Source organism: Merops nubicus, unplaced genomic scaffold, assembly GCF_000691845.1.
Source record: "Merops nubicus isolate BGI_N331 unplaced genomic scaffold, ASM69184v1 scaffold4533, whole genome shotgun sequence".
In the NCBI taxonomy this organism is placed as follows: domain Eukaryota; kingdom Metazoa; phylum Chordata; class Aves; order Coraciiformes; family Meropidae; genus Merops; species Merops nubicus.
The window spans coordinates 79,443-96,714 of NW_008596771.1; positions in this window are offsets into that span (position 1 = coordinate 79,443).

The window sequence follows — 17,272 nt, forward strand, 5'->3', positions numbered from 1 at the left end:
ACTGGTAAACCCTAGAGAAAATCTGTCCTATCCTTCAGCCACTACAATAATTATCTTCTTAAGCAGAGTTCAGCTTTACTTTTTATTATTTCAGCTAGTACCAGCTAAAGCTTTAACAATGCACTCTCAAGAGATAGCTGTCTCTACTCAGTAGGAATGAAACCCTCTTCTACAAGATCTGTGGCTAATTTAAGGCTTTTACTTTGAACTGTCTTTTCTGTCAAGCAACACTCACCAGATCTCAATTAGTCCACGTATTGAAGGGCCACGTCCTAAAAGATGTTCAGCAATTAACTAACCTACACTTACTTTGTTCTAGTGGTCCTACTGCATTCAAGACATTTCTCAAAGCATTTGGTTGACAAATTCCACTGTACCTGCAGATCATCAGTTTTCTCCTCTCCAGTTCCCATTTGGAATATTTTCTTTATTTCTAGTATATCATAGGATGAGGATCACCTTCTAGATATGCACTTGTTGCAATTCCCACTCCTCTGATTATGGAGAGCAAATCAGTAAGGCAAAACAGAGGTGCAAGCTAAACAGCCCAAGAGCAAATACGCTGTCTACAAAGCAGCAGCTTACACTTCTAACTAAGCACAAAAAAAGACTGCTCTTCTTCACCTCATCACTAACATTATTAGACTAAAAGGGCTGGAGTTTTTAAACACGTGTATTTTTCCCACTTGCTACTGAATAAAACATCACAGAACTACTACTTGTCATGCAGCCCAGACTCCCGTTTTACCTCACCTTACATGGTGATTAAGCAAATGAGATCTAAGGCAGACAGAATTCCTACAAGAGGGGTCACTGCCTTGACGGTGTATTTCAGATGCTAACAGGGACCAACCAAACCTTACAAACACAGAGAAGATACAGAAATCTGAACTGGAGATTACAGACGTCACTATGAAGTCTAACCAAGAAAGCCTGAAAACCTCTCAGCAAAAATTCATGCAACAAGGCAATAAAATGAAGAAATAACGGTACTGAAGAATAGCCATGCTCTGTACTTCAGAGAGATGTTATTGAAAAGGTTTCCTCCTCAAGTAATGCCCCTTCCACTGGATGTTTCTTGTCTATCCAAAGCATGAAATTTAAGAAAAAGACTCCACTAGATTTTCTGCTAGATTTTCCATTTCAGCTGGGCAGAAATGCCTACCATGGTCTTTCCCACCACAAGGCCATTGAGACGATCAAGCCAAAACCCCAGACTGTTTCTAACAAACTTAGCCAGCAACACCAACTCAAACCAGTTAGAGACCTGTACTAGTCCAATCAGACATCTATATACGCAAACACCACTGCTGATAGCTCTGATATATAGAAATTATTTTGCAATGTTCTCTTGCCTCCTTCCCTTCCCATCAAATTGGGACAGACTGAGGAAATGCAGCTACAGGTAAGGAATAAATGTGAAAGTTCCATTAACAAGTTATGGATTGCTACTACAGAATTCAGGTCATTAGACTAAGTTTGCAGAACACCAGCTTCTGGTATTAAAATTCATAGGGGGGGTAATGAAAGCCAGTAATTTTACTTCTGGGGGATACTAACCCAAGAAAACAATTTTTTCTTAATTAAGAAATAGCTAGTTTTAGCAATAATTATAGTCAGTAAACAGAATACCAAAATAACTGGTTCAAGTATTTACAAAACCCCCTGCTGCTGTAAATTGATCACAAGCAACTTTCAAAGCAGGAAGGCACAAACCTACACAAGTTTAAGATTTCCCATACACATAAAAAAAAACCCAACCTTTATTTCTTACATTTTTCTTGGTTTGCCAACTGGTGACAAAATATTTTATTGTCTACAATTTTCCTGACTTTGAAATGTATCAAACTTCACCTTGCTAGAAGTGAGATTCAGTTTAGAAATGCATTAAGTTGTATTAAAGCAACTGAATTTAATTACTTCCATCTTTTAAAGGACAATAAATTATGTTTCAAGCAGAGCAGGTACTTCCATTTGAGTAACCATTAGAAGGTTATTAATGCAGAGATGGGCATTAATGCTGTCTGTCTAGGAATCGTATCCTTCAAGAAGGAAGGATTAGCAGACCTTACTCTCTCTACCACCACTTCAATTCAAAACCTGCAAGTTTTAGGTTGGTCCTGCTTTTCCCATCTCAGCTGGTCAGCTGAATTACTACATATTAAAATGAATAAGTCTAATACATGTAAATGAAAAAAGTATTCCCTCCTAAACAGAAGTTACTATTTCTAGGAACTATTTGTGCAATTAACTAATATTAGATTTTAGTATTCAAGAGGAGTTGGTGTTCAGAAACACTACAACTTCAGTGGTCTCTCTCACAAAGCTAGGCACCAAACATGAATATTTGAACGTACAAAGAAATTTTTAATTGGAATAGGACTTCCCATGAAATGGAAAAATGTCCTTGTCAAGGCATCTAACATTCCTTAAGAGTAAATAAAATTTGAAAATAAAACCTAACATCAATAGAACCTCATGATCATAGAGACTATAACAGGGTTTCATTGGCATGGATTACTGAAATTTGTTATATATACTGTTGTCAGGGTAACATCAGCTGAGAGTAATTGCAAGAGTTTGTTTATTCATGACTGTGAGGCTGTAATCAGAATTTGTGGTAAGTGTTCTACATGTAGTATATTTGTATGCATCGCTTCTTTTTCTCTCAAGCTGATTTTGCATTATTATACTTACACTTGTTTGGAAGAAGGGTGTTCTCTGTAGGGCCACAGAGGAAAAAAAAATCTAACTAATTTTAAGAAGCAAAGAAATGTGTGTTCTTAAGAATATACTACAAAACAGTAACAGTCAATGTTTTGATCAATATTCAAAATGGGAAGTGAAATGCCAGCATTTATTTCTTCATCAAAAACCATGGTATGTATGAAAGACATAATTCTCCACCCACAGGCAAATTCTATTCTGATCATATTCTCCTCTTCCCCTGATAAATGAGACTAGGATATTTTATTTGCACAAAAAGAAAACATCAATTTGAGTAATTTGAAAACATAATTTGAAGCGCAGTCATGGGTAACTAGGTTTGTGAGCTGGTGCATCTATGCTGCAGTCAATTTTTATTATGCTACCTGATAAAAGATATTTGAAGACTGTTTCAGGACAACTAAAAGCTGCAGGACATGCCAGCAGAGATGACCTGACATGGCAGACTGCCACCCCAGGAATGGGCGCACACCAGCCTCTGCCAAGGTCAGAAGCAAATGCCTAATCTCTCATTTCTGAGAGCAGGTCAGGGAAGGATGGTGGTATTGTCAACACAACTCTCAAAAAATAATAGGGCAACTTTTCCCAAGCTAGAACGTGGTTGAAACTACGAAGTGTTCAGGTATGTTTTAGATTTTTCCTTGCTGTTCAGATTCTGAACCATCCAATTTATGTCAATAATTTTCCATTTGGAATCTGGAAAAGTTAGCACCTTTACATTACAGTGGACAACAGACTACTCGCTGGCTTTATAACCACTGCTTCAGTGGTGGAGCTACCCAAGGGCTCTAATTTGAGGACTCCTGCATGTTTTGTTAGGAAGCACATGCTTCCAGAAATGCAGTCACAAAACCCACTGATGTTAAAGCTGCCAAATGTTCAAGAACATCTGATGTTTTGTATCATTGGCAGCTTCAAGTTTTAAATAAATGTGACAGCTGCAAGAAAATAATACACAGACTTAGAGGTCTCTTTCACCAATTCAGGTTGAAAGGGACCTCAGGAGGTCTCTAGTCCAACCGCCTGCTCAAATTACAGTCAATGCTGATTTCAGACCAGGTCACTCAGGGTTTTGCCTGGTCGAGTTTAAAAACTCCCAAGGATGTAGACTTCATGGTCTCTCTGGACAACCTATTTGTATACTGGACTGCCCTGCATAGTTTCACTGATCTTGTATGTGATTTGGGGTTTAATTCACTGTATAATATGATGAAAACAGTAAGGTTGATCTACCCAGAAGGTATGTCCAAACTTCCTGGTCATACAGAAATTCCACACATTCCCTTATCTACTCATCCTCTTTACAAAACATTGTGGTAGGAAACTATGTGAATTACAAAATATTAATGTCATGGAAACAAGAAAATGACGCAGATAATTGCCTGTGGAGCCATACTCCCACCAGGCAGGTCCAATGTTTTATTTCAGATATTTTATTTGGATAAAGAACATGAAAAACAAGTAAGTTTTACCATATCCCTCAACCATCCCTCTTAAGTTACATTCTAGAAATCAAGTAACTTGTTTGCCCTTTGTACACCCTTTTCAAAGAAACAGCATTCCTGTGATATTGCTACTAAAACAGTAGGCTGACGGGTTTAGCAAGTCAGTGCTCGTATACATGTCTTGGGAGATACTCACACCCAGGTAGCCCCAACCTGCTTACTAGGGTGATAAATACCTGTTACAACCCACACCTGAGTTTTAAAGAAGTACAATCCTCTTGCTACCCAATTGTGAAATTGTCCCTCTATTTTAGAAATGTAAGTTTTTGTTAATTCTTCCATTATTCTCTGTTGACTTCAGTCTTATTTCTTGAAGTTACAGATCCTTGCCTCCCTCTTCCTGTGCTGCCCATTTCCTCTTACTGTCCACCCCTACAAATGCTTTATTTCAGTCTGGTTTCCTAAGGAAATAAGATATGTGTTATCAGATCGTTTGGCAGTCTGAGTCCATTCCTCCTGCTTGGTACCTTTTGATTCCAATGAAGACCCTCAATATTTCCTTTACCGAGTTTCACTGAAGTTGTCCAAAGACACCAAATTGCTACAAGTTTTATAAAAAAAAAAATCCTGGCAGTGAATAGGAAAGACACCCACAATACCACCTCAACTAAGGGAAAGGCTACAGCAGAAATACAACAATCGCCTTGAGCAATCACCCTGGCAATCACCTAAGCTTGCTTAGCTGGGCGAACAGCACACACTGAGGAGCCAGGCAGACATTCCTTGCTGTCCCTAGTCATGGAGGGACTGCAGAACAATACCAACACAGAAGAGAGAGGAGAGGAGAAGAGGTGTACAGCAGCAAAGGGAAGGCAGTATAGTGGGAAGGGCAGGGGATTATAGAATCTATGATCCTATGATTATGCCACTGAGTCTCATAAGGGAGCTAAATCCCCATTCTGCAGGAAGCCAAAGTTCACCAAAGTTTTGATGTTTACAAGCAAAAGGTGACACGCTCTGTTCTTTGACACATTTTCTGCTGAGCCTTTGACTTCACCCATGCCCTCACTCCTGTTTTTATAGCATGCATACACATTTCACTTACTCCGTCTGCCTCATGCTCAATGATCTAATTCTTCATCATTCATCAACATCCATCAGACAAATAAATTCAGTGGTGCAAGACTTTGGTTATCATTACAATGACACAAGCCCTACTACTGGGTTAAAAACTTGAGAAGCACAACCTGATTATCTCTTGCAAAGTGCTTACAGCCCTTGCAGAACAGCCTCTTCATAAGAGACAGTGCTTCACATGCTGTCAGAGTCCCCTTCATCTCCTGAGCAAGGCCATCCAGTTTTATAGTGCCAGACTAGTCAGAGCTTCCCAATTTTGAGATGTTATCTTCTAACAATATTTATCTGAACCGCGATGCCAGTAGAAACAGACATATACACTAATACATGAAGAAACCCTGAATCTTCTTGGGGCTGAGTGCTAGCATTTTTCAAGACAGTAAGTGGTAACTATTATTAAATATCATATTATGATACTTAATCTGGTACACAAATGTTTGAAAAAAAATATCCTCAGACTGTTCTGAAGAAGTAGCACATAAAGATACCCATTTGCAGCCATGATTATCGATTTTGCTTTGTTTTATCAAAGTCTTCTGACATACATAGAGTGCCTGATCACTTTCAATCAGACACCTTGCTGGTACTTCACAGAACTATGATTTTAGACAGGATCTGGATTAGATAATTAGGATAAAACCATCTTTACTTTTAGGCCTAAATTGAGCCTGAGTGCTCCCAGCTTCTACATTTTGCTCCATGAGAAGCTTTATCAGTTACATAAGAACTGATCCTGACATTTAGAATGTGCATACTAGTTTGTGATAACAACATAAAAAACCTATCACCATTGTTAAGGGTTCCAGCATTGGGAAATGTTTTGAAGAAAAATATTGAGGAGTAGTTCTGGTGCTGATCCTATTTGCGTCACTAAATTTGCAAGCAGAAGAGCAAAGCGTTACCTTGAAACATCATCTGTGGTCACTGTTACTCTTTTTGTGCAGCAAGCCCCACACAGGAGGACGCAATAGGCAGCAATATGCTACCATTTGCCAGCTCGTTGATGAATGTTACCACAAACACTTAATAGCTGGCTATCTGCCGGACTAGCCCGCTCACTGCTTTCCACACGTACAATGAAAGGACACCAAAGGCAATACTCCAGATAAGTACTGGAGAAGTCAGGTACTTCTGCAGACAAGTACTGAGGAACACATAAATGGTTCCGAGTAGTCCAAGTGACAAAATGCATTGCCAGTTTAACTCCTTTCAAAGCCACCGTGCTTGCCTCTGAGAACTAGACTGCAACAGAGTTCTAGCAGGTGAGAGGAACTAAGTGTAGGCTTACATATCCAAGAGCTAACACCAAAGGACTACTTGCTGTACCCATATATCTATGTAGAAGACAGTAGCTTATCTACAGAAAAACAATGGTAAGGTAAAATAAATACCACATGCCAATCTGGTAACAGCACATGCTAATGCTGTGATGGGTGCAAGTACAAGGGACAGGAAGCTTATGTCCAAGATCTAACATAGGATAAAGCTCACTGCCCAACTTCTCATCTTCATGTTGTGTTAATGTCACAGAATGATCCATAATTTAGGAAAGTACAACTTGGTATTTAAAACCAATCCAGACAGAAGTAGGGTTTTTAGTTTTGGTCTGTTGTGGGTTTTTCTTGGTTTGTTTTTGTTGTGTTTGGGGGTTTTTTTAATACTGAAGTGGATCTCAGAAGATGGAACTGTTAGTACTCAGACTGAAGAAAAATATGACTATGAATAGCATTCAGTTTGGGAAACACAGAAGTGACTAACCATTGGCACCAGCTTGGTGCAGCTTCACAGTACATAAAATTTTAGCATACAGCTATCAGGAGACAGTTTAAGCAGGATGACACACGCTGAAGAAGAAGACCTGCACCTTTATGAGTACTAACCAGGGCATTTCAATAAACAGCAGCTTGAGAATAAGTTCTAGCCCAGCTCCCATGGGAGAATTAAGAAAGCTCCTAGTTCTTGACTGCAGTTTGTAGTCCATATCCCTTTCCAACTTGTCATGTTTGTTTGGGGGAGGGAAAGCTGCCAGGCCTCTAACCTCTCCCTAAGCTTGTCAGCTCTTTCAGCAGACTAGACACCGACCATGAATCCCCTGGTGGTCTATCAGCCTCTATCAGCCTTAGAAGTTTCACTGACTAATCTATCATCCAGAAGCCAAATAATGTCACTTTCGGAAGAGATTTAAATACCAGATCTTGTTTCTTCTTGAATTTCATAAGGTTTTCAAAGGTGGTACTTCCTTTCCTCTCAAGCCTTGCTAAAAAAAATTCAAAGAAAAGATTACAGTTCAACAATGAAGAGTATTTTCTGCTCTTGAATAACTGTTGATATCCGATGCCTTCTTAAGCTTCTTCTTCAGTCATTTTATTTTCCTCAAGATGATCACACCCAGCCCAGAAGACACAAGCACATGAAGTCATATATAGGCTCTTTGAATTACAGATCTTCCATGGGACTGTCTGACATCCCAGATATTTGAGACAATTCAGTGAGGAGCTATGTGGCCACTTTGGATTTCCTGGATTATTCTGCTATCAGAAGTGTTCCTCCTTGTTCCTGCCCATGATGCTCCACCACTCTGTTGTCTGGATCATTAGTGCTCACATGGTATGTCAAACCAGGAAACATTTCCAGGCACAAGCTAACTTGTCTATCCCATCCCCTCCCACTAAACCATTCACCCAAGGTGACTCACATACAGCTGTAACCTTGGAGCCCCAGCCTAAGGCAGGCAGCAGGAAGAAGGTGGGGAACGGCTAAATGGCCTTTTTTGGAATACGTGGATCTGCCTCAGACTGCAGTGAGCATGAAAATGCTATGCAATAGTCTGATTCTAGCCAACCTACAGCACGTTAGGACAGGATCCTCCAACATGTCAAACACTGTAGGAAATGGATGGTAACAAACACCACAGAATACAATCTGTTCAATATAGCTTTATTTGTACCTCAATTTTTCTGTACTCCTAGTCCAGGGGCAGCTTTTGCAGGTGTTGGAGAGGCCAGTTAAGCCACAGCTAACGGCAATCACATGTTGAAGCACATCAGTAATGGAAAAATACTTTCAGGCTTCTACATGAATCACTAGTTCCAAACAGTAATATTTCAGTGATTTCATTTCTCTCATTCCATAACAAAGTTGTAAATATTGCTAAAATTCACTAATTTACTGCATGATGAATAATCTAAAAAGGGGGGTTTATTTTTTTTTGTAGAATAGTTTGAGAATTATGGCTGCTCAGAACAACCCTTTGATATTGTCACTTATTTTTCAGTTTCAAACTAGAGATCTTTTTAAAATCTCAAATTTAGGCAAATTTCAATAATATATAAATCTAATTTCTTGCACACCCTGCTAAGAACAAAACTATTCTAATCTGATGACCACATTGTGCTGATATAAGCTTATGTACCCTAACATTAAGAAGCCTCCACTTACATCAATGTATGAGCAAAGTTCTAGTTTTCTGACTGCATGCTTTATTTAATCTTAAAACTTAGCAAGACAAGCAGCATTATTTTGTCAATTATTTACAGTAAACATCTTTTGTTTTCTCCAGATACACGCAAGATGTTCTCTCAAGTTACTAAAAACTTAACACATGCATTATGTAACAGAACAATTTCATACTTTACATCAGTGCAATATTTATCACCTCCTTTATTTTAAAAGTTAGAGGTTTCTATCAATAAGCTCTTGACAGAACACCCTATACAAATACACTTAATAGTGACAGCAGAGAGATCTGCCTTATGAGGTATCACTTTTCTCTGCTTATAAATTTAGAGTTCAGTACAGACGTAGCTCAATGACACAACTGAAGCGAATTGCTGTGACCAGAGGAGCAGTTTCACAGATCTGCTCTCTTCTATCAGCTGTAACAAATCGAGCTGGTCTCACCTCACTAACCTGATTCTTCTCACTAAACCAGCAGAAACCCAAGCTACCAAGACACGTAACGCAACTATCACCCTGTAGTTTAACAAACTGAATCATCATCACTGAAGGATCAGGAGAGGCTACTACACCAGTGCCACCGAAAAGGGTAAAAAGTGCAGCTGCTTTTCAGAGGGCATCATCGTGAGTAGCACAGACCAAGCTGAGATGAACTGCCCATGCACAGGCCTTAACAACAGTCTAGCTTGCTAACATCTGGGCAGCTGCACGGCAACCTGGGTAAGGGAGCAGAGTCAAATGACAATTACCTTCTTCCTGATATGTCAGTTCTGAGCCAGATCAGCAACATAAATTCGGAGATACAAGACCAAGGGGATGGGGCATTACATCAGCTTACAGTGCCACAGAACCACACCTGAAGTTTTTTTTTCCCCCGATGGCTCAAGACTGCAACACTATGCATATAAATACTCCGAGCTGGTTTACACTTTGAAGAGTTGAGACAGCAACAGCTACTTTAAGCACAGGTGTGGCACATCTTTCTATTCACTTCCTTTTAAATAGCAGTGGGCAGGAGGACATTTTCTCAGACATTACTCACTGTTTCTGAACTTCCCTGGAGCTCCAGATCTAATTAAAAGATCAATGAAAGACAGATTTTTGCTGTAGGAAAAAGACCACGAAGACAGGCAACAAGCAATTACTGTAACTGGGCACTAGAATATTTGGAGTAGCTTAGAAGTTACTAACAAGCAGGTAAGAGGGGGATTTTAATCATCTTCAAATCTGCAGGGAATACTAACAAGCCCCATGGTAAGATTTGCTACACATTATAGTGGAAGGCTCAGAGTGTTTTTTTCATTATTATAAATAATTTCACTTCTTCAGCTCCCTCTCTAGATTGGGGAATCTAGGGTCAAAGCCACTCTGCATTGCTCTGCTCCTTCCAATGCCCCTGGCTGGGAGCGATGAAGAAGAAGGGCTTTCACAGCTGCACTGTTTTGGCTGACTCAAAGTGCTAGAAGTCACTACCAACCTAACAAAAGGCAAGAGGATGGTCAGCCACCTGTAACTAATCCCTGGGTTTTGGGGTATTCAGAAGGCAAGCACATGCCCAGAGGGATGCTTCCCGACTTGCTCAGGGAGGATGCAGAGAGTAGAAAGGGAAGAGAAATGCATCCCAGCCTTCCAAGGTGTGATGAAAACTTTATCCAGATAAAGCAACAGGCTTCTAATTTCACTATGCAACTTTTGCTTCACGTCTGACACTGACTCATTTTGATACTGACGCATTTTGAAATTTGTCTGGATCTATCCCCAAGCTTTCCACATACTACAGTTAAAAAAAAAAAAAAAATACAGAATGAATGTCTAGATTTTGCAAAGAAAAAAGAAAACTGCTGGAAATCTACAGGAAGATCATAAACCTGGCCTTAGATGTAGGTTTCTAGAAATAGAGTTAAATTGTGTGATACATGGATCATTAGCAATGCAGATTTTTTAAAAGTGGTCATGGCTTTAAAAAAAAAGGTCAGAATTTTTTATTATTAAGAAATAAACTGAGAAGCCTACAGAATTCCATTTCAGAATATTGCTCATTTAAGTTATCTGTTTGCTAAACAGCAAAATAACACCTGCTATTATATAAGAATAAAAACCCATCTAAAGCTTGCTTGGAAGCAACAAGGGAAGGTTTAATAGACATTGCATTGCCCTGAAAGAAAACTTGCTGGATAACTCGTGATTTGGAATATTAGACACATGACAGTTTATACACGTTCAAATTTTTAATCTGTTCTTTAAATCAAATAGTCACCCTCAGGGATGTCAAATCCTGAAAGTGTTAAGAGTGAATTTTTAAAATCCAAGTGATTTAGAGCACGACTAAATAGCTTTAACATCACATCTATATGCAAAGCATATGGAACAAGAATCTAAAAACAGAACACCATGCCTCTTCCTAGAGACATTTCCAAGTCTCCAAGCACTATAAATTCAGCTTTCTCTAGCACACTCAGGATGGAGGTCCTCCTCCTTCTCCTTCCCTTATTTTGCATTTTTCTCACCCTTCCTTAACCATTTTTTTTCTAATTTATGTACAGTATAGTGAAAAAGCTCTTTCCCCTTATCTAAATATCCTGTGTATCAAAAAACACATTTTAGTTTTGTTTAGACTTTTTAGCCCATCTTTTCCTAACATCTTTGCTGTGAAGTCCTTCAGAAATTCTTAAATCTAGTCTCTGGATCATGATTTTAGATAATAACCTCTCAATAGACTGCAAGCCCACATGACACACTGTTTAATGGACATGCTTTGAGGCATTCCCAAGCCTCCTGAAGGCTCCTGGAAGCTGATACCCTCCACCCCACCATTCCAAACCAGAACATACGTCCCATTACTGCACACTTCAGTGTGACCAGCCGTAGCAAAAGCTCCTTGGGTTCCAGCTTCTCCCTCTTTCTTGCTTATGCTTAAAGCCAGCAGGAAACAAAAATCTGTTCATTCCTTCTAACTGATACCAAAATTACTGCCATTACAATATGAAAAGTATCTCAATCGTTACACTCACCATTGAAAAGAACACGCGACACACCTTTACATCACGCTCTTCAGCTTGTCAAGGTAGGCATATCAAGTGAAGATCATCCCAACAAGATTTGTATCAGATGCAGTGTCTGATAGAACATTGTGCTTTTAAACTTATTGTTTTAAACAACTTTTCATCTTTGTACACTACTCTTTACTGGAATTTAAGAGTACGATTACCCACATGCCACCTTTGTTTCATAAGCACGACATCCATAATCTCTTTGTGTTAAAATTTATTTCTATACATTTGACAGTTCCTTTTTTTTTTTTTTTTCCCTCATTTACAGCCTATCTATACAGATATGTTGATTTGTAAACAGAAAATCAAGTACCAGGACATTCAGAACAAACTTGTAATAGGCTGGTAATCTCCAATCTTCATCTATACCTCAGGCTCCATTCCACTGGCTTCCAACCTTTTCCTGCACTCATACTTGACAATAACAACCAAATGTTTGGACGCTCCAATACAACACCTGGGTGAGCACCTGCATACAGATGGAAAACCCTACCAGCATAGATGTGCTTTTCCAGCTTCCCATTTCCGAAGTAGGAACCAGTGAACATGCATTAACTTCCTTCCAGAAATCATCTGACATAATGCATCGCCTCTGAGGAGACCACAAGCAGAAGATGAGACCACAAGCAGGAGAACAAGGAATTTCTGCCAATCTTCAAAATACTTCAAGCTGCTGCAATGTAACTGCAAACTAGTATAGACCCTGAGTAAACTATTTACAGAGAGAAGAAACAAACCGTTGCCTTTCTACCACCTTACTCATGATTTTAGCTATATCACAGTCTCTTCTCTTTTTCCACACAGAATTTAGTATTTTCCCATTTAGTATTTTTCGCCAGTCTCATCTAAGTAAACCTTGGCTACTTTGCCCATTCAGTGATTATTTTAGCTCTTAAGTAATAGCCTCCACTTGCACCTACTTACTTCAAAAAAATTAAAATAAAAAAATTCAGTCCCATACTACCACCTTTCAAAGACTGTCAAACTTTTCTTCCTTGATACTGTAGTTGAGAGAGGCTAGTTTCATTTTTGATGCTAGCAGTATGGAGCTGAGGCTATGTAATCTTTTTGTTCCATAAACTTCTTTGGAATTTTCTGAGTCAGGGCTAGATGTAGTCTTTAATTTTTTTCCTTTACTTTTTCATGTCTTAAGATTCTCAGTATTTATGCCACCTACATCATCTTTTTTTTTTTAACCTATCTAAAAACGGTTCTTAGGGTCAGTCATTTAGTAACACATCATTCCATCTTTAGGGTGCCGCTGTGAATCAAGCAAAGACACGTGAATATTACAAAAAATGTTTTAAATCTCTTGGTAGTTCATCACCTTTAAAGTAGCATGCAAGCTTCAGTCTGGTTCTTATGTGCAGGTACACACACAAGTCTATGACAGTGGTCTCCAAGAGAGATACCATGAAGCACTGAGGGGAAAGAATCATAGAATAAGTTGGGTTGGAAAGGACCTTAAAGATCACCTAGATACAACCCCCTTGACATGGGCAGGGACACTTCCCACTACACCAGGTTGATCAAAGCACCATCCAACCTGGTCTTGAACACATCCAGTGATGGAATACCCACAGCTTCCCTTGGCCACCTGTTCCAGTGTCTCACCACCCAAAGGAAAACAGCACATTAATATGTGCTTATAGAGCTTGCATTTTTGTTGTTCAGATCGTCTGTAAAGAAGTTCAAGTCTTGACCACTATTCTGGCAGCCATCCTAATGTTTATACCCTAACAGCCACACAATTTCACTTTTATCCTAATTTCTTGAATCTTAGGCCTTGTTTCCTATATAATTTGAATTTAAAAACCAAGTTCATAGTAGCATCATTTTAAAAAAATAATCTAGATCTGCAAAATCTTTAAAACTAAGTATCAGGAGCAGCTATGTGTTGAATTATTCCACTGTACTATTTGCATGAGCAGCAAGTGTCATTTTGTCACAATTTCTATTATGGTGTTCAGACTGCACCAGTAGTTACTCCTCCACAGAAACAAAAATGTACCTAATTATTTTAAGGAATTTTTACAGTAGCCGAGTAATTTGTGCAGAGGCTGGCAAAAGTTCACCCTGACTGACCGTGCAGCAGTATTTTAAAGGATGAAGAGGTGCCAGGAGTGTGTAGAAATGTGTTATGTTAACACAAAATTTAAGAAGTTGTTCTTTTCTGAAAAATGACTCTAAGAAGTGCATTTTCAAAGAATCAAGAAGTCAATCTTTTGGGTTCTTAAAAAAGAACTCATCTTTTTTAAGTGAATATATTTTAACATATCAACACCCCCAAAAGTCTAGAAGGAATCTTTCAGTTACCACGTATGAGTTGTTTTTTTCTTTTGAGTATCATCAGTTCCACCTCTTGACTTCAGAATGTTATTTACCAGACATTTTAGTACATAAGGACAACGTAAAATTTTCCTTAAAGTATAGGCTACAACTTCTGAAAGTATTGGTGAAGATGTTTGGCCCTGTCCACTGTTTTTAGTGTACTGACCAATATCTAGGACTTTAAGTGTTGCTTTTCCCAGTCCTGATTGCTACTTGCTTATTCTTTATTCCAATACAGCAAGTTTTAATTCAAATACTATGACTCCTCAACAATCTATTTCTGGACAAGTGTTAAAAGATTGCAAGTAGACAGTGTTGATTTCCCCTTCCACAAATTGTTATGCATAGCTAAATTTATTTCCGTGCCAATTTTTTTTTATATATATCTTCTTATTTTTTAAAACACAAAAGTGATACCTAACAGTCTCCACCTAAGGTCTCTCAGCAAATGGAGAGGACAGGTTCTTAAGTGCTATATGGGACATGAGTGGGGAGGGAGAGCTGAGGGCAAGGAGATTGAAGTAAGAAGTAGGTCTTGCCCATGCTTCTGTCTTGCAGAAAGATAATCCATTATCTTTCACCAGCTGTCACCCATTTGAGAGCTCCCCACAGAGCTCTGAAGGTAAAATGCTGAAGCACATTTTCCAGTAAAATCTGTGTATTATTTATTCTGTAGCTACCAAACATACACTTGAAGCAAGAGTATCACCAATGTGCACCATGACATATGGCAGCCACTGACACAAAAGATGAGTGCAGCAACATGTGCACAAGTGTGCATTGCTCTTTTAAAGACACCACTGCAAAGTGCCTTCCCTAAATGCAAATAGGAAATCAGAAGTAAAAAGTCTGAACAACGAAAGAGGAAACAACGGATATGGGGGTGGGGGAAATTATTTTTCTCAGTAGTTTTAGGCAGCAAGACTTAGTATAAAAAAGAAGTTATTTCCATTACTTCACTCTCTGCTTTTCCCCCCCACTGTGCAGGTACCTCCCAAGAGGGAAGCAACACACTGCAACTCGAACACACTGAACAACTTCCATACATCAACCACAACCACAGCTGAGGGCTCACAACCACAGCATCTGAAATAAATATACAACACTTTGAATAAAGTTTCTCTGGAAAAATTAACACGCATTATAAACCACTCACACAGTCCTTGCCCTAGAAATGTAATGGACCATTACATTATATAGTGCTATCCATGAAAGCTCTCATGACATAGCTGACTGTATGTTCTCTGGCAAGGATGTCTACCAGACTTCCAGGCATTTAAGAATCATAAGAATTTTGAAATATCTTATTATTTTTCCAGCAGTTCGCTTGCAAGCAACATATGCAAAACCTAAACTGATTGTATGGAAATTCAAGTGTCACTTAGGATATCCTTTTAATAACTACAACGCATCACCACTAAAGGATTTGGTTCTTGGGGTTTGTCCTGTTTCTACATTGTTCTCCTCACCTCTGACAGCCTTCCAGTGTGATGTGCCATATATCCATTTTTGAAACACTGAATCTGTTGCACACTTTGGTTTGCTAAGTGTACTATCAAGAAAACATCATCATTAAAACTGTGATGCTGGTTTTATCTAAATCATACAAGCTCTTATTTTACAGAGGAAACCGAAAACCAACAAATGTCTCCCATTAGATCTTTAGGACTATGAGAAAGGTTTGTTTCACCCTGTTGTTAGCAACTGCTTAGTCAGACTCCTTATAATGTTAGATATAAGGACATTAGGAACCTTACCAGACAGAGATCCCTTTGTGATACGGGCACATATCAAGCAGAACAGCTAAACCTGTATTGTTCAGAAAGGATGATTCAGGGTCGAAGTCACGCAGGAATTGCTGGCGCTTCTGACAGCTCCACGGAACAAAGCTTTAAAATACTTAACTGATATCAAGGCTAACAACTAGACATAAGGAAACCACACTTGAGGGAAAAAGCACTAGACTTAAAACATAGGTTCAAGGTTCTCAAAGCCTGTCCTGGCAACTCTCTTCCAGGAACAAGGAAACCAGTGCTCCTATTAAATACATGGCAGAACAACATGAACAAAATGTAGTTTCCCATCATTTACAAACCTAAAATTTACTTGAAAGCCTGTCAATATTTATGTTCAGACTACAGGGTAAAATGCCAACCAATCAGGGTAAACACCTAAGATTACAAAAACAATAAGAGTAAATTTACACAAGTTGTGTCAACCACTTTATCTACAACAAGATTCTATTTCCCTTATTTCTTTTCATTTTGAGAAGTATTACAAACAGATGTAAAGCAGCCATGATGTTAAACAAATTTGCTAATATGGGGGGGGGGAAAAACTGATACTGAATCACATTATGATTTTACAGTGGAAAATGTCTCTGGAGATCAGAGTTCAACCTTGTACTCCAAGCTGAGACAATGTCTAAGTTCAATCCAGTTGATCAAGGGCTTGTCCAGCTGAGGTTTATCTCCTAGGATGGAGAGACTACCACCTCTCTGGGTGCCTCTTTCACTGCCTGACCACCCTCAGGAGGAATATTTTTTCCCCCCTTACACATAGTCAGAACCCTCCTTGCCATAGCCGGTGTCCATTGCCTCTCCTTCTTGGTGGTGCACCTGAGAAGAGTCTGCCTCTGTGCCCTCCCCAGCCACACACCTGGCAGTTGAGGTTCATGACCAGATTCCCCCTCTCCAGGCTCATCAAACCCAGGTACATCTCAGGCTTTTCTTGCCCATCACGTGCTTCAGGCCTCCAAGCACGTCAGTGGTTCTCAGCTGGACTCATTTCAGATTTACAGTGCTTCTTCTATACTGGGAAGACCAGAACTGAACACAATACTACAGAAATGGCCTCACAAGTGCTGTAATGAGCAGAATAACCACTTCTATCAACCTGCTGGCTACACAGCTCTTGCTGATGCAGTCCAGTACACAGGCAGCCTCCAATTCTACAGTGATGTACTACTGCCTCTTTCAGCTAGTTGATTACCAGGATCCCCAAATCTTTTTCTGCAAGGTTGCTTTCTAGTTGGTCATCCCCCAACTTTTACAGCTGTGCAGTGCAAGACCTCACACCTGCCATGCTGAACTTGTGAAGGAAATATACTGTGAAGGAAATATAATG